General features: G+C 36.2%; 1 protein-coding gene across 6 annotated transcripts in view; it reads right to left on the minus strand.

The window, feature by feature from the left end:
* RSPO2 (R-spondin 2) overlaps positions 1-26,196 on the minus strand; it is a 172,960-nt gene that overhangs the window by 101,613 nt on the left and 45,151 nt on the right. The window lies entirely within an intron of this gene.

Raw genomic sequence — 26,196 nt, forward strand, 5'->3', positions numbered from 1 at the left:
TTGTTTTGAGACAGTCTCACTGTGTCAAGATTGGAGTGCAGTGGCACAATCTTGGCTCACTGCACCCTCCACCTCCAAGGTTCAAGTGATTCTTGTGCCTCAACCTCCCGAGTAGTTTGGACTTGTGCCACCACACCCAACTAATTTTTGTATTTTTAGTAGAGATGAAATTTTGTCATGTTGGTCAGGCTGGTCTTGAACTCCTGGCCTCAATGATCCACCGGCCTCAGCCTCCCAAAGTGCTGAAATTACAGGCATGAGCCACTGCACCTAAGCAAACTTAGTAATTTTAAAATATTTGTGGAGAGAGTTAGAGTCACAGATCTATTTTTAACACATGAAGTGCCATTATCTTCCAAAAAAAAAAAAGAAGAAAATTACCAGAACTATAAACCCTTAAATATTCTCGAGTGCCAGCACTGTTCAAGCTGTAATCCTCATACACTGGCACCTCAGATTAATCACACCTGGATTAACTATGGTCATAGTGTAGGTTACTGGAAAAAGATATATATTTGACACAGAACAAAGAAACAGAAAGGATCTATGAGGAATGTGTCATGAATGCTTCAAAGTCTGATTTAACTAAGATGCCACAGGGCAGCTCAGCATACTTAATAATTATGGGTCAAGGAAAGACAATGAACTGAGATATGGTACAAAGTACATGTGGGGTCTTAGGTGCTTCTGTTTGAGGGCACAATGGACCTGTCCAGAACACGATAAACACATTCTCCTTCTCACAATTTACGGACATCATTAACATTCGAGATAATCTGCCAAACTGAAGGAGACTGAAAGGATACACCGCCAAGCAAATAATCGCGGTGGTCATCAGAGGAAAAATAACTTTGGTTCAATACATTTTACTTTGACAGAGTCCCTTTCAACATTTCTCACCCAAAACATAAGTAGTACATGTGGCTTGTGCATCTGGTGGCAGAGTCAGAGACATTCCAAAGGAGCTGCTGATGCACATCAATGGCAATGCAAGGTACTTTTGAGACATATTTTGGGGGAGCGCATCAATAGCAATGCAAGATACTTTTGAGAGTTTTGTATTTTTTGTTTGAGTTTTTTTTTAAATTATGGGCTTAGCGCCACAGAGAGACGCTCAAGGAAAGCTAAATTTAGCACTTTGCCAAGCCAGTTCTATGCCTTGGCCAACTGAGAGCCAGTCAGAGTGAGAAGCTCAAGTAGAATGGGATTCAATTGAAATAAGTGGGATTTAGAAATTCTCCAGGGAACATTTTCAAAAACAGTCATGAATATGCCAAATCAAGTAAAAAGACAAAACACAAGGAAAAAAAAGTAGTTATCTATAGGCCCCAACAAGAAATTAAAATCGTGTGATCTCAGTTTAGCGCAAACAGTTCCCCAAATGATGAAGCCTTTCACATAATTAACACTTTGGGAAACCAAGTCCTATAAGAATTACTCCTCCTTTTCCCCACTAGAAATCTTAATGCATATCCCCACACTAGACATTAATTCTGACAGGTAACGAAAAAAAGTGTACAATTAAGGATCACAACACATGCATCAGAAAACTAAACTCTTTAAGTGGGAAAATATGCCACCAGAATCACGAGCTCCTCAGTTTGTACAACTGCTAACACCAATAACATTAATTAGCTGATGAAGTCGAAGCAAAACATAGGATGGTTGAATGTTGCTTATTTTTCCAGAAAGAGATGATGTTTTTGAAACAAGGGAAGAATCATATCCTAAGTTCTACAAAATAAGCCACCTGCTTGAATCAGTGAGAGAAAAAAATAAATGTACTCCATAAAATTCTTCTAATGCCAAAAGAAAAGTATGCTAAAAGTTAGTATGTGTGTGTTGAACAAGGAGAACACATGGACACAGGGAGTGGAACATCACATACTGGGGCTGTCTGGGTACTGGGGGGCAAGGGGCGGCATAGAATTGGGAGAAATACCTAATGCACTCAGGGCTTAAAACCTAGATGATGGCTGATAGGTGCAGCAAACCACCATGGCACATGTATACCTATGTAACAAACCTGCATATTCTGCACATGCATCCCATAAAGTATAATAATTTTTAAAAAGCATGCGTGCGATCCTGTAAGCCTTAGCTTGAAACTGCTGTGTAGTACAGATCACTTATGCCAAGTGTTGGCTGGAGCTTTCACAGCATACTTAAAAGACCCTGTGGAAATGTTGACAGACTGCTGGTGCTAATAGTAACCCCAACATGAGCAGATCTAAATATATACATTTAAGAAGATTGCAAAACCACCACCCTCACATGGTTCCATGTTTACACAAGGAGATAATCCAATTATTTAAAAAGAAGAAAACAAACTGCTCACAAACAGAGCCAGATTTTTGTTCCATAAAGTACTTAAATACTTCTTATACTAACACAATTTAAAAACAGTTTTACATACTTCCTAAGAAATGGAGCGTAAGTGCCACAGTGTCTGACCTATCCAACTGCATGTAGGAAAATCTTTCCCTCCTGCCTATCCAAAATTAAATTGTTTTTACAAAGGGGTAAGATGGACTCTATTTAACATATAATTCTCATTGTGCTTAAGGTATTCAATTATCCCTCGTATACCACCTGCTTCCTAGAATAGAAACGAGTTGGTCACTCCTGCTTATGTCATTGTCTTAATATTAAAACAATAAATGGAAACAAACTAGATGACTTTTCGGTGTCATAAACACAGCCCTCAAGAAGAATCAGTGTCATAACTAACCAGATTAAAGACTCCATGTGTTTTAAATGTGGAAACGCCCATGGGTTTTACTACTGTGTTTTAAAATTGAGAATGGCTGCTCTTGTTAGCTACATTATTCTAGAGAAAGCTTTCTTAAACAAAGATGATTTTTTTAATTGCCTTAATAAAAAGCACAGTAACAGACCTAAAGTTGACCAATGTTATTATGGAATACTACATTAGGATGCAAAAAAGTCAGTTTTATTTTCTACAATGTAGGTCACTGATGGTAAAAGTCACATGTTAACAAAAATCAGGATGATTCACTAATAAATCTCCAGACTTACACCGAATTTAAAACTCAATAATTTTTTAAACCAATGGTCTGCATTTAGCATTCATATGCAGGTTATTTTGACATGCTTTGTTGATTTGCTAACTTCACAGCAATTCATACCTGAGACCCAGTTTGAAATCTACTTGCTCAACTGTCTTTATTCTAAGAAGGTTCTATTATGAAGAAGAAGAAATAAAAAACAGGAAAGTCAAAATGAGGGTTAAAAAGAAAAAAAAATAACTCTGGGGAACACGCTACAGGACAGATTGCAGTCTACATGCTTTCATACCTTTTGAAACTAAACTTCTTATATATAATTTCCATTTATCAAAGTGAATAAACAAATCAGGGAGTTTTTAATAATCTTTCCAAGATCACAGTTTGTGACAAATGTGAATGCAGTTCTGGCCTTTAACTCCAAAATCCTGGCTCTTTATTTCCTCATTAAACAACATACGTACAGCACCTAGGGGAAGAAATGCATTATACCATGATTTAAATTGTGAGAACTTTCTTTCAAATTAGGCCATACCCTCATAATTCCCTCACTGCTCCTTTCCTCTGTTTTTAGCTACAACAAAATAATCAAAGTTCCTTTTGATAGTTAGTCACTAAAAATACTATGTTAATCTTTTCTAACACAGCTAGAACTATAAGCCAACAAAATTAAGATGTTACCCACAAAAATACTTCAGAGTAAAACTGCTGATCCATCAAAAAGGATAATGGGGGAAACTGAGTTACAAGTTTCCTCTGGCAGAGGTTAAATTCAGAATTATAAATGGAAAGTCTTTTACTGTTTGGGCATTCAGCAAAAGGCCAGCACTTTTTAAAGAGGGATCTCCACTTGACAAGTTCAAAGAAAACAACAATCACCCCAAACCATGCAATTTCCTGCAAATGGGCCACTCTCCTCACTGTCTTTGAAGACAGATCCTGTCCTGGCTAAGGGGCCTTTGAAGTCACACAGCAAGCATACCTATGTAATTAGAAAGCCTGGGTATACCACTCAAATGATCAAAACTAGACTTCACAAATGCATGAAAGCCAGAGGAATGGAATGAACAGTTTTGGAGAGGAATTTGTCACTGCTTACTGACCATGATTCTCCTCTATCTTCTCCAATTCTTGGAAGCCAAAAACAACCTGCATCTTCATTCATGGAAAACTGTAAATGGTACTGAACACTCTCAAAAAGTGTCATAACTGTATGTGCATATGTATTTAGCCAGATACATGTATATATGTATGTAGCCAGATACATATATAGACATATAGGTACAGTCATATGTAATATGTGTGCATACAAATGTATACATATGATTTTTCTGAGTCATTTAAGTATAATTTGCAGATATTCTGTCCTCTTATCTCTAAATTTTTCAGTAAAAAGTATTTCCAAAAACAAAGACATTGCTTTATATGCTATCTTTTAATCCTCACTCCATAATTATGCCAACAATGTCCTTTATAGTTCTTTATTTTTTTCCTAGATAAGAATCCCTTTTAGGATTATACATATTAGGTTTGAAATCTAACCTAATATGATAGGTTTGAAAATCGTGTCTCCAAGTCTCCTTTAATCTGGAGCTCTTTAATGAGCTTAACAGTTTTTAAGAGAACAGGTCAGTTATTTACAACATGTCTGTGTGGGTTTGTCTGATGTTCCCTCATGATCGGTTGTATATTTGGGGGATAATGTATGAAGCGAGGTTGTCTTTTTCTGTGCATCATGTTAAGAGGCACACGATGCATTTTGGTTGCATTACTGTTGAAGCTAACTTTGATGCTTGGTTAACGTGGTGTCTGCTAGGTTTCTATACTATAAAGTTGCTATTTTTTCTTCTATAATTGATAAGTATTTTGAGAGGAGACATAGTAAAACTATATAAGTATCCTGCTATTCAAACTTTCATACACTGGTTTGACATCCATTGGTGACTCTTGCCTAAATGAACTATTATCATCAGGTTGTCGAAGGTAATTTTTTAACTCCATCATTTCCTTTCCATTTATTAGTGGGCATGCTGGTGTTGGGGAGACCTTTACCTTCTCCCTCATTTGTTTGATATAAAAAAGCAGACAGACAAATGAGGGAGAAGGGAAAGGTACTCATGAATTTTATTCAATGGGCTGTAGTCTGTTACTGTCTTCATATAATACTTAGATTATTCTAGATTCGTTCAGTAAGAGCTCTCCAAAATGTTGTAGTTTTAAAGTTGTATTTTATGTGCATACTATCAAGTGCTTTGGGGTAGAGAAGGAGGAGATATAATTTATTCTGGAAGAGCTAAAAAATAGGCAGTAACAGGACTCGGGTCTTGAAGAGAATACAGGAGTTTGCCTGTTGGAACAAGATTTCCAAGTCCAAGGAAGAGCATATGTATATATATAAACATACAGACATATGCGCAGGTTTGGGGAATGCGAGGATAAAATGTTCACTATGTCTGATAAACCTTAGCTGATTGTATTGGTCATTTATCTTTCAGATAAATAGCAAAAACAAAAGGAGTCATTCAACACTTAAATGCAAGGACGAACTGTTAATACGAAAATTAAATGTTATCATAGTTTGTTTTAGAATAGCATATAGAGACTGTGATCCTAGAAGTATAATCCCATACTTTAAGAACATAATTTTCAGAAGATACAGGCTTGTGTTTGTAGCCAAAGCTTCTAAATTAGAATATAAATTATAAGGCTATTTACAAAATAAGAACATCTTTACATAATCCCAAAGGGGAAAAGATGAGTGATAATCTAGAGAGTTCAACATGGTTGCATAGAAAGTTCTCTGATGAATTCAAACATTTTAAACAACATGTAAAAAAGGATATATTCAGGGAAAAAGTAATATCAAAAGAAATGTAAAGATAAAAGTTTCCTAACATTTATGAAAATTTTTAAAATTAAATTTGCTTTAAAAATAACTTAAGTTCACTTACTAAGATATAATGTAATAGTAGATGAGAGAGATAGGAAGACTATGGGTTCTTTATTTACTTTCTATTTTTGTCTATTAAAAATGGGGACCTTCAAAGAGAAAAGGGAAAGATCAAGCATAGATTAAGGAAAAGACATTAAAATATAAGACAGAAAAGAAGGCTCTAATTAGTTACATTTTTATAGATTTTTTTTTAATACTGGCAAATTGATTCAAAAAAAAAAAGGGAATTAAAAAAGATAGAAGAATATCTGATTTTCAATATGCTGGGAAAATTGAACTTTACAAACTCCAAATTCTGAAAGAGACTGTAGGACACCAGGATTGTAAACACTTTATAAACACCTTACCTGGTGTAAGTCACTAAGCCATATCAAAACTAACATTATTTTAAAAGTAATTTCCCCTGCATTCTCTCCCTCTGTATATGTCAACATCTACATTTGTCTATATCTATCTATATACACACAGACCTAGAGGTAGAGATGAAGAAATGCACACTGATAATTATTTTGGTGAACTATTTGAAAGTAAATTGCAGACATCACAATATGTCACTCTATATTCTTCAGCATGTGCTTTCTAAAAATAAGAAGACTATTTTACATAACCACAATACCATTGCCAGATCTCAGACATTTAACATGGGTTTTAAAAAGTATCACAAATATGTTGTTTATATTCCTATTTCTTCATTTCTTCCAAAAAATATTGTTTTTCCCATCTATCTTTAGAAACCTATCAAGGGCCATGCATTGCATTTGGTTTATTTAGTCTTGTTTAATTTCCTCCATTATTTTTTGCTTTCTTGACACTGAGATTTTTATAGAGTCCAGGCCAGTTGTCTTATAAAATCCACATTTGAATAATTGTGGCCACACAGATCACCATTTTGCCATAACTAATATAATAACTTAGGCAGAGATCATCACCATCCAAACACCATTTGGTTAAAGTTTATTGGGAAAAATATATATCACCCAAGAGATTATGTATTAATCACAAATGAGAAAAGTTGCCTTTATAATGGAGCGATTTAGCCAAACTTACATTAACCAAGTGATCAAAACTAGAATCACCAATAATGAAACAAACTGCATCACATGCCTCCTGATGTCATGTGACAGGGAGGACACACCTGCAGGGAACTCTCGTCAACAGACACACTCTTGCAGTTACTTCATAATCACTAAGTCTCCAGTTTCATCTTCAGGCATCAGAACTTGATATTGCAGAAACCCCGTTTCTTCCTCTTTAAAAACTCTTCATTTTTATTCATAGTACCCTCAAGAACAATGTATTTTTTAAAAAGTGTGTGGCAGAAGGGGAAAATAAAAAGCCAGTAAAGACTGTGAGGAGCTTGGGTTTAGCTCAACATCAGCACTAATCAAGCTGGGTACATGCCTGTAGTCCCAGCTACTCAGGAGGCTGAGGAAGGAGGATCACTTGAGCCCAAGAGTTCAAGGCTGCATCGCACTATGATCAAGCCTATGAATAGCCACTGCACTCCAGACTGAGCAACACTGTAATATTCCATATCTATAAAAAAAAAATTTTAACTATACCTTGCCTGTCTCAAAAACAGTAACAGAGCTGATCATTAGGTTCATACACATAGATATTCAAGGATGCAGCACACACATACCTGCATACACATACACCCAAGGGAGTGGCGTAAAAGAAGAAATTAGCTATTCTCTGGAAAGATCAGTTCATTGTCTTGGTATGCAAACATTTCTAGGGCCACTATGTATGTTTAAGAACTAAAGAACTCAATTTTGTTTTATGTTCACCAAATATTTCCTCTAGAAAAATTTTATTATGACAACCCAAATTTCTTGCTTTTCCTGTAATAATCAGATGGCATGGCCCACATTCCTGCTTGATAATCATTAACCAGAGCTGAATAGCAGCTGCCTGCATTAGAGTACATCTATTTAATGTGGAGTTCATCACTGTTGACTAGCCTGTGGCCTTCCTCACTCACAGAAATAACTAACTGCTAGGCCTCTGAGGATTAGGCTTCACAAAGGACACAGGACACCACAGCTCATATGATCATAGCCAGCTCACTCAACTCAAGGAGAGGTTGCAGTCATCTTACAAACCACTGCAACCTCCTCACTGTGAATTATTAATCATGAAATGATGGTTTCTTAATTGCAGCCTTGTAGAGTTTGCATAAAAATATTGACATTATAAGTAATATGTTCAAATTATGTGTATTAATACATATTAAGCTATTATAAACATATTTAAAATGTACCCTTGTTTCATAATATATCAAATATACTTTGTACAATGGTTTGCTAGTTTTAAAGTCTATGTTCATAGGGTAATTAAAGAGTTCTGAAAGGCTATGTTAAAAAGTCATAAAATACAAAACATAAAAAATAAAATTAAAAGGTAAATTTGATTAAAACAACAAACTTCTTTGCAGGAAAGTATATAATAAAAAAACTAGAAAAGGTCATTGAAACATACAATAATGGTAAATTTTTTTGTATAGAGAATACTGGCAAATCAAAATGAAGAAAAGTCCTTTCGGAAAAGGAAGTAAAAATATAAATAAGCTACTGAAAAAAAAAGTAGAAATTAATCAGACATAAAAAGATATATAATATATTCAATCTCATTACTGACAAAATGCAAATCAAAATAGACTCATACCTACACTAAATTAAGATTTAAGGGATTTATGATTTTAGCAACTGATAAGCATTCAGGAATGAGCATCTTATATACTGCTAGTGGTAATGTAAATTGGTATATATCTCCTAGAATATAATTTGGAAATACTGAAATTTTCCTCTGTAATGTAATATTACTTCTATGAAATACTAATTTCATAGAAATTCCATATGAATTTCATAATATTACTTCTAGGAATCTAGTTGAAAAAATTGGATCAATGCAGAAATATATACAATTTATATCACAGCATTTGTTTTACTAGTGAAAAGACAGTAAACATCCTAAATGTCCACAAATAAAATACTGAATAACTTATATTAGGTATAAAATATTGACTACAAAGAACCACTGATTATGCACAGCAGTATTAGCATACAGACAAGGCTCTATATAGACTGGGGACAGATTACAAACACAGTCTAGGATCCTATTTTTTTAAAGTCACATATATTACATGTGATTAAATTTTTGAGTATTAACTCAATTTTAAAATTTATTTTTAGCTCTTAGCTTTTTCTTCATTCAAATGCTCAAGTGGAATTCACTGGCTCAAAGGAAGCTGTCCCAAGAAAAAGAAGTACAAATGCTCAAATTTTGAGTTTCCAAACAGAATTTTAGAACTCTTGGAAGAGACAAAAATCTTTACTTTCCTTTAATTTTATTGCATCACAAGACACTGAATAGGCTGGACACACTGGATCACACCTGTAATTCCAGCACTTTGGGAGGTTAAGGTGGGCAAATCACTTGAGTCCAGGAGTTTGAGACCAGCCGGGGTGACATGGCAAAACTCTGTCTCCACAAAAAACACAAAAATTAGCCAGGCATGGTAGCACATGCTTGTAGTCCCAGCTACTTGCAAGGCTGAGGCAAGAGGATCACTTGATCTTGGGAGGTGGAGGTGGCAGTGAGCTAAGATCGTGCCACTGCACTCCAGCCTGGGCTACAGAATGAGACCTTTTCTCAAAAAATAAAAATTAAAAGCAATTAAAAAATAAAAAAAGATATTGAATTATAAGCATCAAAAAACAGAGACCAAAAAAAAAAAAAAAAAAAAAAAAAAAAAAAAAAAAAAAAAAAAAAAAAAAAAAAAAAAAAAAAAAAAAAAAAAAAAAAGACTCAGAGCAAAAGTCCATCATAAATAAGCATAAAGGGCTATATAATCTTTCACAGCTAATTATCTGCTTAGACAAATAGAAGACCCACTGAATCAGCAGCAAGTTGTGAGGGGGAGAGAGAAGAAAACACTGAGTTTTGGTTGAGTGGATCTCTACAAAGGTACGTATGCCATAACCTTTGGGAAATGGAATAAAAGATAATGCATATTCCATCCTGACAAATTTGGGAAATGAAACAAGAAGATAGCTGCAAAGCCCAAGGAAGTCATAGAATCCAGGAATGCTCCTCCATCCCAGACACTTACACGAGTAGAACACGAGACATGGTAGTAAGACATTCAGGGCAAAGAGGGTCCGAGACGTCTTCTTGAGTCCAAAGCAGTATAAGGGGCCATCCAAACTACCTTACACTCCAAGAAGAGTTCAGAAGTGGCTTAGAGAGAGAGCAAGAAGTGAAGACAGCTTCACAGTCAGGACAGAGACGCAGAGAGCCTGGACAGAAGAACAGAGCCCTCATGAATGTGTGATATGCAGGGGATGGCATGCAGGCAGATGCAGAAGAGTGAAGATCAGTAAGGATAGCACAGGCAGGGGAGGAGTGTCAGGATGATACGAGGTCTCCATCACTTTCCCTCCCTTGGCAAAACTTGATGCAAGCCTTGGTGAAAAGGCAAGAAAGGAAGGAAGCGCACATCCAGGAATAAAAATGGGAAAACATTTCATTAAAAAAACACAAGATTAATTTACCAAAATTCATTTTCCATGACTAAGAGAAAATCAGACCAAGATAGAAACTAATTCAAGTTTAGAAAGTAAAGTGCCAGCCTGGGCAATATATGTGACCTTGTCTCTACAAAAAAGAAGTTTAAAATTGGTGGGGCATGGTAGCGCACACCTATAGTCCCAGCTATTCTGGAAGCTGAGGTGCAAGGATCACTTAAGCCCAGGAGGCAGAGGTTGCAGTAAACTGAGATTGCATCACTGCACTCCAGCCTGGGTGACATAGTGAGACTATGTCTCCAAAAAAAAAAAAAAAAAAANAAAAAAAAAAAAAAAAGTAAGGTGACTTGGTTGTATCGATGGGTATATGTCTTAGGAAATTTCTACCTTTTACATACACACAAAAAAAATCTTGCAAAAGACGACAAAAGTATTAACAGTGATTACTATAAGGTAGTGTGAATCAGTTTTCTTTATTGTATTTGGCACTTCATAAATATCTTGCAATGAAGTCATATTGCTTTAATAAAGAACAGAGTGATTTTGCAATAAAAGGTAAATGACAATTATTCTCTCTTAAAATGTTTTTAAAGAAGAATATGGCTTTTAAAATAATTTTGGTACCAAAGTACCTCATTATTTCTTAGTTTTTGCTTCAAGTTGTCCAGTGGTTCATATATGGCAATTAAGAAAAAAGTTCTTAGGGTAAATCCATGATTTACCTGAAATAAACAAAGTAGGATGTGTGCCATTTGAACCACACGCACAGAATGCACAAGCTCATCCGTGCAGAGGAAATAATTGGGCAGCGAAGAGTTACTGTCTCTTTAAAAAACATGTAAAAGCTTAATTTGCTTAAAATACAGGAACCCAAAGGCCCTAATTACCTTAATTACAATTTCCTCCAAGTACAACATTCATAAGCCTTAAATCCCTTTACTGAGTTTTACTACCAGTAATTAAGTAAAATACACAGAGCTAAAAGAGTATGTGTGTTTAAATTTAATAGAATCAAGAAACATTTGTGTCACTTAAGCCTCCATTTTTCAATACAGAATGAAAATAAGAAAAAGGAAGAGAGCTGGGAAGAATTCAGAGTAGGTAGAAAGAAAATATTCCTATATGAATTCAACATCTAAATAACTATAGTATATGGATGCTGTTTATATAATTTGTTTTCATTATTCCTTTATGAAACAGTTAGTGGAAAAGCTGAGACCAAGATTGGTTTTTGAATCTACAGCACTAACTTAGCAAGCAATCCTTTTAAGTCTTGCTATACCAAATGTGGTCCTCAAACCTGCTGCAAGAGCATCACCTAGAAACTGAATTTCAGAACTTCCTCATCCCACGCCTCATGTATTGCAGAACCACAGGCTTCACTTCACTGGTGAATCTAAATCTGCTTTTGAACAAGATCCTCAGTTGATTCCTACACATTGCTATAAAGCATTCAGATCAAAGTTCTGAATTTCACCCTTCTCCCTCAAAGTAGTAGTAAGGAAAACAGATAATCTGTACCCCAAATCCCTAAAATTACATGTTTTCCTACATATAGATGAAAAACCATTCAAATAAATATCCTTCTATTAGAAAAGTCGAGTCATAACTGAAGTAGAAATTTCTTTTATGATATCAAACTGCAAATTGAAAATGGAGTGACATGTAAGAGAAATTCCAAGAGAGAAGACTCTACTCTTGGAATTAATTGATCCTGTTCAACCTACAGTATGGGAAACTACTAGTTAATTAATTAATCCTATTCAACCATTGTGTAAGAAACTAGTAGTTCAAGAAGTATCACCATAGTCAAGTATGGGATATATAATAAAAAAGACAGTCCAAGAAAGTTTAAGCTTTCGGAGTATACTACATGAAGAAGAATTAACAAAGATTATGAAATATAAAAGTTAAGGTTTTCAAGTTTTCATTCATTGACATTTGTAATCCTCATGTTGGAATTTACCCTAAATTTGCAACCAACACAGACCTAGCACAGATCAGAGCCTATGGGTCTTGCCACATTGGATCAGGCTCCCAATTCTTCTAGTCCAGGATTCTGATGATGGTATCAAGGGACATGCTATGGGAAAAATGGCTGTTCTTTGATATCAACCTCAAAGGTTAGGAGGGTACCCAACACATCCCTAGTTCCCACCAAGAACCTATTAAGGATCTGTCATCTACAAATTTACTTAAATCATTTTTGAGGTTATTTGTATTTTCCACCCCTAATTCTTAATTGGTTCCATAAATTCACACTCATTGAAATTTTCTAGTCTCACTGCTCACCAAACCTTAGAATAAGGCAGTATTCTAACTATCAATACTATTTATATCAACCACAATGTCAAAAACAAGTGACCATATCTTCCTTACAGAGCTGTTTCTACAAATATCCCTATTTTTTTTTTATTTCTCCTCACAAGCAGTTACCTCCTTAACCTGTTTTAGAATCCTCTTTGTGTCTTCTCCAATTCCATTATATGTATTTTTAGGGGATTATCAGTCTAGTACAAGGAGGGGATATACCATTAATTTATTCAAAGATAAGAGAATGTTTCAAAATTCATTTCCTGATTAGTCAAGACTCAATCAATGCATAAAGAAAATGTGGTAGAGATACACCATGGAATCCTATGCAGCCATAAAAAAGAAAAGGAGCATATCCTTTGCAACAATATGAGTGGAGCTGGAGGTCATCATCCTAAGTGAAATAATGCAGGAACAGAAAACCAAATACCACATGATCTCAGTTATAACTGGGAGCTAAACATTGAGCACACAAAGGCACAAAGAAGGGGATAACAGACACAAGGGCCTACTTGAGTGGGGAGGGAGGGAGAAGGGAGAGGACTGAAAACTACCTACCAGTACTAGGCTTATTACCTGGGTGACAGAATAATCTGTACACAAAACCCCCATGACATGCAATTACTATATATAACAAACCTGCACAAGTACCCCCGAACCTAAAATAAAAGTTTAAAAACAAACAAACAAACAAAACTTCAATCAAAATCCTCAGGGATTCTGTAACCTCTGATCAAACTAAAACTCTGATCAGTAACTAAAACTAGAAACTTAACTTCTTCTTTATACATTGTTTTTTCTGTTTCTATTTTTGGTTGGTTTTTACACTCACCCTTATACATTTCCACCATTGTTAATAAATTCATCTGCCTTTCTGTGCAGAAACCATTGTTAATAAAAGGTTTGCCCTACAATTTCTTCCCATTGGATTGAGCTTCTGCCACTCAGGAGAGATTGCTATTAGTAACCAAAAGTGAAACCTGTTGCATCCTCTTTCAAAATAGTAAATTGACTTAAGACTACAATGATCATTGATCTTTAAGATGTTCAACTTGCTGTATATTTCCTTTGTAGAAAAATACCCCACATTATACCTGTGATTCATAAGTTGGTTTGTTAGCCATAAAAGGAACATAATTACACCCTCCAATTCTATGGTGATAAAGTGCTTTTAGACATAAAGTTATATCACATTCTTGTGACATACATACATATTTTGATAATTTAATGTGGTTAATGGCTGGGTATAACTAACCTTAGAGGGAAAAAAACCCATATCATCATTCTCCTGAGCAGGTTATATAAATGTCAATAGTACTGTTATTTATCTCACATTCTAATGATATGTGACACGCACACAAATAACACTAGTATGAGAAGTGTTACAAACTCTATCTTGAGAATTTTTGCTAACACCTGAACACATGTGGTATGGTCACTTGAACCACGGCAAAGACTCTCTCCTTGAGCAAACGTAGTCAGGTTCCTCTAAGCCCTTTTCTCTGGACTAGGCCTCAACTGTGACCCCTGTTCTTGTTGGGCCTACCTAGAAAGAATCCTGCTAAGTCAATGTAGAGAGCATCCCCATCCTGGATTTCTGATCACTCTTGATAGCTGATCAAATGCCTCACCCCCAACCATTGATATCTGATTTTAAGTCAGTTTAGCAAGAGTCCTCCTACCATTAATGTCTCCTCTTAGTAATTTTCTATCCAAATATCCCCAGCCCCACTCCTAGTATATAAATCCCCACTTTTCCTTGTATATTTGAAATTAAGCCCAGTTCTATACTGAGGTATCTTTCCTCCTATTGCAATAATTCCTGGATAAAATCTGTTTTTAGTCACTTTCATTACTGTCTGGCTCTGGTTCTCTTAGACTGCCACAAAGAAAAATAAGACACCAACTATTGGTACGTATAACTTTTGAAGGTGGGGGGAGAGAATGCAGAGAAAGGAAAGATACTATTCCAGGCGGCACAAGCTCCTAACTTGCACCATCCACTTGGGTGCTGGAGAAGAATGGGAAGGAAATTAGGAGTTAGATGTAATGAATACTAGAGGAGGGACCATCCAAGGTTGAAATCTGGGAGAGAGAAAATGGCTACAGAAAATCTCTAGTAATAATCCAGGACCATCCAAAACAGTCAATTGTGAAGCAGAATAAAGACACTTTCTGGCATATAGGGTCTCAAAAATATATATCCCAGGTATCCTTTCTCAGTAAGCTACTAAAGGATGTATGTTCCACAAAAATGGAATTTAAAAAAAATAAAAATAAAACAGGAAAAGATAGAATCCAGGCAACAGAGTAACCAACACAAGTTAGGGGCAGAAGGAATTCCCCAAGATCATACTATGGGAAATCCCAAGAGGACACCTGTGAAGCAGGCTACAAAACATCCAGTATAGACTGCTGTAGACCAGCGACACTGAAAGGTATTTATCCAAAAGGATAAAATAAGATAGTTAATATATTCTAACATACTAGAAAGGGATTTGGCAAACTGAAGAGCATTTAGAGTTGAATTTGGGAAGCATACACAGAGAAAAAGCCACCTCCAGAGAAAACAATAACTATGTAGGATAGGAAATGCAACAAATATTTAAAATATACATACACTATGTGACTCAGCTTTGGATAATCTTTGTTCGCAGGGTTGACATGGTTTAGATGTGTTTCTCCACCAAATCTCACATTGAAATGTGATCCCCTAGTTGTTGGAGGTGGGGCCTAGTGGGCAGTACAGATTCTTCATGGCTTGGAGCTGTCCTGGTGATAATAAGCTCTCACGAGACATGGTTGTTAAAAGCGTGTGGCACCTCTTCTGGACATTTTACCTCTACTCCCACCATGGTAAACTTCCACCATGAGTAAAAGCTTCCTAAGGCCTCCCCAAGAAGCTGAGTAGATGCCAGCACCATGCTTCCCATAAATCTTGCAAAACCACAAGCCAATTGAACGACCTTTTTTAAAAACTTAATTACCCAGTCTCAGATATTTCTTTAGAGCAGTGTAAGAATGGCCTAATACAATGGTTGTAAGAATATAAATGCCACCTATTCATGCCTTAAAAAATGACAATATAACTCTACCAGGAGAACAGGGAAAAGAAGTGGGCTATTGTATAGTGAGGAAGGGAACCAGTTTAAGTAAGCTAAATACTTCTCTTCCATAGTAGCAATTTAGCACATAATGCCCCAAATTAAAAAGCAGAGAAGGAGCAATAAAAGCATGTTATGGAAAGATACAAACATAAATACCCAAAGGTTCTGAAAGTAGTCAAGGGGGGCTCAGGGAGTAACAAGAAGGCATTGGAATGGAACAGTTTCTCATTATAGGCCTGGTAAACCATGTACAACTTTGATAAAAACAAAATTTTAAAACAAAGGATATGCTTATTTCTTTTTAATATTAGTAATGAACGATTTGCCTATCTTGGGAAAATTTCAATCTTATGGAATGAAAGAAATTTCAAACTAAAGATTCAATTGCATGGAACCTCCAAGAATCAAAGGGAGGGTAAATATACAGCTGAATGTTAATAGTCTGTGGGCTGTCAGCACTTAACATTATAATCTTTAAATTCCTAGATTTGTTTTCCTAATTGCTACCAATGCAAAAGCCTTCCTAGAATTTGAAGTCTCAGTCTACAGAATGTTGCATCATTCAGCAACTGAGCAAAACTTAACTTGTTTGATGTAGAAAAAAAAATACATTATTTTGTGTAATACTGTTATTTACTTAATGGCAGGTAAAATTATCCTCTCAATTCATATTTATATTTTCTTGCTAAAAGGGGACTTCACTTAAATCTGGCAGAAAACAATCAGAGTTAAGACAGACACACAGATTCACCTTTCTAAGGTAAGCCCTTTTGGGGGGTCTCTTATTTTACCCAGAAAAAATAAGAAAGTTAATCCTAGTTATCATGACACATTCTTACATAAAACATTGGTTTACAAGGGGAAGAATGCCTATATGGTGCATGGCACTTGTAATAAATCCTTCTCACACTGTGGCATATTAACCAATATTTCCCAAACCTCCCTTAGGTAAACACAAGAGACCTCAAGTAGCCAACCAGCTTAACTGAGACCACATCAAGTAAAACCAGGCCACACACAAGTACTTTCCTACATAAGAGACAAAACAATACATGTATGATTTTAATAGTTTAAGCTATTCCAGCATTGGCTAAAATGTACATCTTTCCAGACTTAGCAAAAATACAGACATTATCCAGGCCTAAGCAGTTTCATATTCAGTAAGAATTAAATCTCTTTGTTCCTCTTTGCCAAATGTCTTAAATAGGAACAGAAAGGCAGGAGGCACATGACAGAAAATCCAGATAAATATTAAAAATAAATGCACATATTACCAAATGCTAAGATTTTTTTTCCCATAGAACACCCAGAGTTAAGAGTGCCAGTACTCTGAATTTCATATCTTCATGGTCTTTTAGCGAATTTGGCCTTTATATTTAATGATTCATATTTTAAGAAAACAGACTTCATGCCAACCTAAGAACTACATATATATTATTACATAGATGTGTGATAGTTTTAAAACCTGACTCATAGCACTATATTTATGTTAGCCAATACAACATAGATCATTCTAAAAAGATGTATATAGAAGCAACCTTGGTAGAAGATTATTTTATTTCTAATCCTTGAATCACAAAGACTCAAATATACCCAAGTTTAATAAAATGAATTCTACTCAAAACTCTGAATTATACAACACTGATTCTTATGTTAAAAAAAAACACAGCCTGGCCAACATGGTGAAACCTCATCTCTACTAAAAATACAAAAATTATCCGGGTGTGGTGGTACACGTCTGTAATTCCAGCTACTCAGAAGGCTGAAGCACAAGAATTGCTTGAACTCGGGAGGTGGAGGTTGCAGCAATCAGAAATCAAGCCACTGCATTCCAGCCTGGGTGATAGACCAAGACTCCAACTCAATAATAATAATAATTAAGGTAAAGAAAATTAAAATTAAACATATGACCCATAAAACCCTTTCCCATTTATATGTTTATCTCATCTTCTGCAAATCTGACCCATGCTCCAAGGTAGGCGTGCTGCTTTGAGGGCTTCTCTCAGCCTTTCAGTCGGAGCCAATTCTCAGTCACATGTTGACACACTGCTTTTAAACTTTCCTTTATTGATTTCCAAAAAAAAAAAAAAAAAAAATTGCCCTTAAATCAAGCTGGGTGAGAAAGACCACAATTGCCTCCTTTTTCTTCCCCCCTTTTTTGTTAACCTGTGTGACAAGAACACCAGTCAGTCTTAGAAAGTGCCCAAGCACCTGCTGATTGAGTGCTTTTTAAAGAAATAATAGTGGCATTTTTCTGGCAAGAACAGTAGTCCCTTATGGGTATATGATGGTTTTCTCCAAACATTCTTTAAAAGGATAGACTTTGTGCTTTGGTTTAGTGCTACTAGCAGTAGAAAGACTAGCAGGTAACTTGATATCAGACACTCCTAGTGGCTGCTCTTCCTTCAGGATTCGCATTTTCTTCAGGGCAGCAACACGCCTGACAGAAGAAAACTGCTTTCTCATGCCCTCTGGCAGTTGGGAGGCATTTGTTGCACAGCACTCTAAACAGGAATATGGTGTATGCCAGATGCCAGTTGATCTCTTTTTTCATAAAAGTTAAAAATAAAACAGTAGCTCTTCCAGAAGCCCTCTCCAGGAGACTCCTGCTACCTCTAAGGGAACAAAAACCTTACATCCATCCCAGCGTCTCGTCCCTCACCACAGTCAGTCAGCAACTCTTTACCAATCTGCAATCTCCAAAGCATCTTTCACCCTGTTCTCGCTTCTGCATTTTCATCACATTTCTCATGCCAAAACTTGGGCACCTCTACCAACGTACACGCTTTCATGCTCCCAACTCTCACATCCATCTAATTCATTCTTCACTAAACTGTCACTGGGATTTCTGTTAAGAAATTAAATAAAATCCTATCACTTCTGCTATTTAAAAATCCACTGTGGTCTCTACTACCTAAAGAACAAAGTCTAGTCTCCAGTCTGAGCTATGTCTCCTCTTGCACATAATAGCAGCCTCAAATTCAAGTTTGTTTCTGCTCATAACCATCCATGCCTAAAATATATTTACCTGCAATATTATTGCTTTAGTTTTATAATTCATAGGACTCATTTGAATCTCTATTTCATATATTCATTTATTCATTTATAAAATTTATGATTACTATGTCCTACATACTAGGAACACAATAATAAGTATAAAAATGATACACAATTCCCTAACCTAAAAAAGAACACATGATCTCCTCCAGGAAGACTTCCCTGATACCCTAATCCCTTTTAAAGTCAAAGAGCCACTACAGTATCACTTTGAGGCATCCTGGAGTCTTCTATATTTGTTACATTATAAAATTACCCATCTACACATATGTCTTCCCTAGTAGACAGTAAGCTCCCCCAAAACAGGTATCACCTCCTATACATTCTGATGTGCCCAGAGTCCACTTCAGGGTTTGGCATCAAGTATGGATATTTGCAGGTTTTAGCACATGCTTTTACCTGGCTCCTCAGAAAATAAAATAATGTTCCTGGTCTCTAGGAACATGCAGTCTAATTTAACAAGATACTTATGCAGAATATCCCCAATTTAGTGCAACATTAATAAATTTTAAAATCCCTAAGGCTTAGTCTCGACCATTTTGAACAATCTTATATTATATAAATCATTGACATGAAAAGCAAATCAACTGTACTTCTCTGCCAAACAAACTATTAACTAGTTTACGGAGACAGTTTGACTCACTGGAATATGTAAATAAATGAACTTTTTTCTCAAAACCTTTCCCCTTTTGCTGCCCTGAGCCCCAACTTCACAGATGGGTATCAGTGACCTAAGTAGAATGAGCACATTCTATAAATGAAAGCAAGTAGGAATTTATTATAGTTCTTCCTGCATATTTAAGGCCCATTCCTTTTCAGTTTAGGCATCAATGTAAATTGAACGCAAAACCCCTCCTCCTGGCAACACAGGTGGGCAAAGTCTAATTCCAAACAGCTTGGGGAACATGGGGATTAGTGGGATGTGCTAACATTCTCCCGTGTGCTAGAGGGGAAAAGGGGACATATCTTCTACCTAAAAGGTAAGGACTAAGCCCTTTCCTTGGTGGCCTTAATGGTCTCATTGCCAATGGGATAAGAAAGAAAAGATGATGCCGTAAGTGGGAGTTGAACAATGAGAAAGAACACATGGACACAGGGAGGGAAACATCACACACCGGGGCCTGTCTGGGGGTGGGAGAAAGGGGAGGGATAGCATTAGGAGAAATACCTAATGCATGTGGGGCTTAAAACTTAGATGACAGGTTGATGGGTACAGCAAACCACCATGGCACATGTATACTTATGCAACAAACCTGCATGTTCTGCACATGTTCTTAATGGAAGGAAGGAAGGAAGGGAGAGAGGGAGGGAGGGAGGTGGCTTCATCACCTTTATCATTAAAAAGAACCCTGTTAGTGAGGAATTACCATCCATGATGACTTCCCTAGGCCTTAGCAGACCATCAACAAAACTCCTACCACATTATCTAGCTGACACACAGCTGGCAATACTGAGACTTTATCCCTCAGATACATGCTTTAAGTGGTCACCTCCCCACCATGCTATAGAAGTCCTGTCAAGACTATAATCTCCAATATCACCCACTCTGTAGTCAAACAGCCACTCTCCATCTTTAGTACCTTCTAGAAGTGGTCCCCATCTCATATGGTCTCCTTTCTCTTTTTAAAATAGCACAGAGAGAGAGCAATAGTTAAGTCGTCTAAGTTGATTTTCAACAACAGATGGAATGGCTATTCTCCCCTTTCTAATAGTAGCACCAAAATGTAGGAGTAATTTTCTTCAAGTCGTCACCCTTGCCTCTGGAGAAGAAAAACATTTCCTCTTCATCCCCAAGTCCCCAAACACATATGAGAGTTTATATGACTGTGTACGTATAAACACAGAGAAAATACCAGAAGTTCGGTGGATATGTAAATCTGTTTGAGTAATCATTTCACTCTATTTATATATCAAAACATGTTGAACATCTTAAATATGAACAATAAATTTAAGAAAATGGTAGCTGCATCTGGAGAGAGAAATAAAGGGGACATGAGAGAGATGCTTTATATTCCCCCTGCCCCACACACCTGAGGATATATTTATGTATTACAAGTGTAACTAAAATGAGAATGAAGAGAGAGGGGGGGACGGAGGGAGATTCACTGATTGATTTCTTATAATAAAATTATTCAATCAAGTTTTCAAATTAAGCTCCTTTAGCATTCATACTACTATTAATTTACTGTTCAGAAATACTTAGAACAATTTCTCTTCATAGTTATCAAAGGGAATAAAATTACATCACTTTAATCAAATTCAGGAAATTCCATATTCCATATTGAGAAAAAAGTCCCAGTATCTGAGCATCCCTGAGGAGCAAGTCGCATTACCCACAGAACCCATTCAAAAATGAAGCTTAGAAAGGCACCAGCTTCTGGTTAAAGTCAATCCACCCAGAAACAACAGAGTCTTTGTCAAGGAAACCCGAGTTCAAGTGCATGAGGATCAGATAAAACACAACACATGGCATCTGAACTAAAATGATATGCTTTGATTTTTGATTCAGAGTTAAGAAACGAGCAGAATGCGAACACACGAGAGAGGAAGTAAAAATAAAATTGTGATTGGTTTCCTCTTAGGTAGTGAGAGTTGAATAGAAAAGCGGGGTTACTGAAGGTGTTGCAGAGCAGCCCTGTAAATATCTTTATTTGTAAATCCATAATCTATAGGGCTCTATTCAATAGGACACTGTTATGCCCACAGGTAACAGATATTGGACAAACAAGTGTTTTAAAAATACAGTGTCTCTAAAGCTACTGATAATAAAAGAGCAACTATTAATTTGGAGAACTAGATGGCCATGCTTGCGTTTTTTAAGGCCTGTATCCTGTATGGGGAGGAGGGAGTGGTGGATGGAAGGAGTTATGCAGAGTTATGTCTCAATACAGCTATAAAACCAGTTACCCAAATTCTTTTAGAATCTCTCGTTAGAAGCCACTCAGATTACCTAAGATAATAAAAAAGCCAGGAAGCATGAGGGCTCTTTTGACTACACATTAAACATGAATTAAATTACTAAAATTTCATGGTGTGTTGTCCAAATATGGTGTGTCTCACTACTTAAAAATAGGGGAACTTTGCAATTTTATTCCAAAGGTATTCAAAAGAAATAAAAGGAGGTACTTCCAAAGATATAAAAGCAGGCTGACATATACATAACTCCAAATCTCTCCAAGGATGACTTAAAAAAAATTGAATTGAGTTGCTTCAATGAAATTAAAATGTTAACCTGAAAATACACTTTGTACAAAGTTATTCTTTGCAGTCTGTGCCTGCAAACTATTGGAAGCAACCTAAATGCCCATACACAGGACAGTAATTAAATACATTGTGGTACATCCATGCAGTACAGTACACTGCAGCCAAAGCCATTAAAAAATAATGAGGAAAATCTACAAACTGATATGGAATTATTTCCAACATATACTGTTATGTAAAAAAAAGTTCAGTGCAAATGAGTGTCTAATGTATGTTACCTTTGATATCAGAACAAAAGGGAAATAAAATATACACATCTATTAATTTGTGTAAAAAGATATCTAAGATTAAGAAATGAAAAAGAAAAGAGATTGGTTACCTACAGCCAGAAGGTGGTAACCAAATGAGAGATAGGCAAATGTGAACAGGGTAGAAAGGATGGGGTATGGAAAGTATACACACCTCTTCCTATTGTTTTGACCTTCAGAATCATTTTAATATTTGACATACTCAACAAATAATAAACACAACAAGTATAGGCTGGGCATGGTGGCTCAAGCCTGTAATCCCAGCATTTTGGGAGGCCAAGGTGGGTAGATTGCTCGAGTTCAGAAGTTTGAGACCACCAGCCTGTGTGACATGGCAAAACACCATCTCTACTAAAAACACAAAAATTAGCCAGGTACAGTGGCACACGCCTGTAGTTCCAACTACTCAGGAGGCTGAGGTGGGAGGATTGCTCGAGCCTAGGAGGCAGAGGTTGCAGTGAGCTGAGATCAAGCCACAGTACTTAAGTATGGGCAACAAGAAAGACCCTGTCTCAATATAGCAAGGATAGGGAAGAAGCAACTCAAAATGGAATAAATTTATAAGTGTATATATGTATAAATGTATACACACACGCACATGTGTGCAAATATACATATACATGCTTATACTTTCTAGCTCTATTTGCTGAGAATGCATAAAATAATAACACCCTAATAGCAATCAGCATATCCAGCATCCAGATTTTGTTTTCTAAATACCATTCTCAACTAAAAGGAGCTCCTTAGAGAAATGCTTATTCCAAGGCTAGGTCAGTGAAAGTAAAAATCCATCTAAGAAATATTGTGCCAGAGAGAACAGAATTGTTTAAAGAATGATGGAACATGTCAAACAGACAAGTTTAAAGGCGGTCCCAGTGTTCCATGCCCATACTGGGACAATGTGAGCAACAGAATAAATGACAGTAAGAGATTATAATCTATGGAATAAAATAAACCATGAATCTATACTGTTATAAAGAAATAAGGACAAGGGAAAGCTCTGATTTTTATTCTTTGAGACATATCTTGCTCTGTCCTTCAGACTGGAGTACAGTGGCATGATCACAGCTCACTGCAGCCTCAACCTCCAGGACTCAAGCAATCCTCCCCCCTCAGCCTCCCAAGTAGCTGGGACTACAGATGCACCCCACCACATTTGGCTAATTTTTTATTATTTGGAAGAAAGAAAGAGGGTCTTACTATGTTGTCCAGGCTGATCTCAAACTCCCAGACTCAAGCAATCTTCCCACTTTAGCCTCCCAAGGTGGTGAAGTTATGGGTGTCAGCCACCACACCTGGCCAATAGCTCTTCCTTGCAGAATTCCAGTTAATGAAAATAAATTTAATGAGAAATCAGAAGATCACCACTGGCAATAATTACAGTAATAATTATTTCAGGCACCAGCTAAAACCATTGAGTAACAAGATACAGTGAGAAACAAGGTTTTCTATCATATCAAAGTATCTCCCACAAGACTTATTCCACAGGGAAATCTAGTAACTTTACCAACAAGAAACCTTAACATAGTGATCAAAGTTATTATCACTAGAATGTGCTTCCTGCTATGAGGCACTGAAAAGAACACAATAGCACGATTGTTGTAGCCCAGGCAAAAACACAGAACTTCAATCAAATCATGAATAAACAGCAGACAAATCCAAGTTGAGGAATACTGTACACAATAACTGGCCAGTATTCTTCAAATGTCAAGATCATAAAAGACAAAGAATGGCTGAAGAATTGGTCCAAATAAAAGAGGGATAAAGTATGACCATTAAATGTAATCTATGATCTTGAATTAAATCTAAAACAATTTTTTCTTTTACTAAAAAAAAACATTAGAAGTGCAATTAGCAAAATTTGAATGTTAGCTATACTAGATATCAGTATTGTACCACTGCTAGTTTCTTTATTTTAATAAATTTATTGTGGTTATAAATAAGGTAGTTTTTGTTTTTAGGAAATGTGCACTGATATTGAGAATCATGTCTCCAACTTGTAAAATTTCAGAAAAATAGAGAATAGATAATATAGCAAGTATAAAGTGTGGTAAAATACTAACAAGGCTGGGTGTGGTAGCTCACACCTTTAATACCAGCACTTTGGGAGGCCGAGGCGGGCAGATCACTTGAGGTCAGGAGTTTGAGACCAGCTTGGCCAACACAGGGAATCCATCTCTACTAAAAATACAAATATTAACAGGGCGTGGTGGGGAATGTCTGTAGTCCCAGCTACTTGGGAGGCTGAGGCAGGAGAATTGCTTGAACCTGGGAGGCAGAGGTTACTGTGAGCCAAGATCGTGCCACTGCAGTCCTGGGAGACAGAGCGAGACTCCATCACANAAAAAAAAAAAAAAAAAAAAAAAAACTAACAAGGAATCTGGATAAAAGATAAAGGGTATGCAAGAATTATGTATATAATTTAACTTCTCTATAAAGTCTGAAGTTATTTCAAAGTAAAAAAGTAAACAATATAGTCAATCCAAGCTTAGGCAGAAAAAGCAATAACTAACCAATCCATTTCAAAATAATTGACAGAACTTCCTACAAGAATCTACAGCAATTAATATGAAGTAGTTTTGTGAAGCTGCTCCTGGTTTTTTCAAATCATCAGATTTCTACATGATTTATATATTACATAAAACATCTGATTACCTCATAAGTTCAACTTCTGATATTTCCTAAACAATAAAGCTCATCCTTAAGACCTACATGCTCAAACATACCACATTTTCCTCTTGGGATTCTCAATAGATACATTTATCCAACTGACTAACTCATTAACAAGTAGTTATTAAATGAAAGACATTGTCTAGATTATTACACTGATAACATCTACATCTGGTTCATTCTGTTTATTAGTTCAGTGCCAATAAGAAGGCACAGTACAAGCTTTACCCAATGGGCTTTGCAAAATAAAGCATCTATCTGGTACAATGATCAGATTTAGGTAGAACATATAATAACGATAATGAAAACAATCCTTAAGTAAAAATTTCAAGAATCTTGCCAGAAATGCATTCTTGGTTACCAAGGCATTTTTATTTGGGAAAATACAAGAGCAAAGTATTTATATTTTTTAAAAAAATAAGTTCAATTATATAATTATTCATTCCAAGCCCAAGAGTATCCATTAGAATGAACATGTCAGGATAGTTTTGGGGATTGAATTCTAAATAACTCTGTCAGAGCCTGATGGGACAATAAAAAAGAGATTAATGATGATTATTTTTCATCCTTCTCAAAAAGGGACTATGTCTTAATATTACATCTCACCCCTAATATGTTCTCCTCTGGTTTTATATTAAATAGTCCCCAAGCTTCTTCCTACACATTTCCATACTCTAAGAGTCAATGTAACCTTCACACCTTTCAAAAACCTTCAATCGTTCCCAAAGTCTATGAACAGCCTTTGGCCTCTCACCTTTCATTCCCAGCCCAGTGACTCATCTCATGAAGCAATCATATCAATAAGTCCAGGGTGTGGTATCTTTTACCAGCCCTACATGAAGCCATTCTACATATTCTACCACCCAACAAATGGAGTTCCAAGTTCTTAGGCTGACACTCAAAAGACCAACCACCTGGTTCACCCAGGACTGGGGGCTTCCCAGGATGTGAGATCTTCACAAATGAAACCCAGAGTCTTAGGCAAATCAGGACATTTGGTCACCTTAACTCTGACCTAGGAAGTGACCTTCT

This window comes from Cebus imitator, unplaced genomic scaffold (genome assembly GCF_001604975.1).
Source record: "Cebus imitator isolate Cc_AM_T3 unplaced genomic scaffold, Cebus_imitator-1.0 Scaffold56, whole genome shotgun sequence".
Taxonomy (NCBI): Eukaryota; Metazoa; Chordata; class Mammalia; order Primates; family Cebidae; genus Cebus; species Cebus imitator.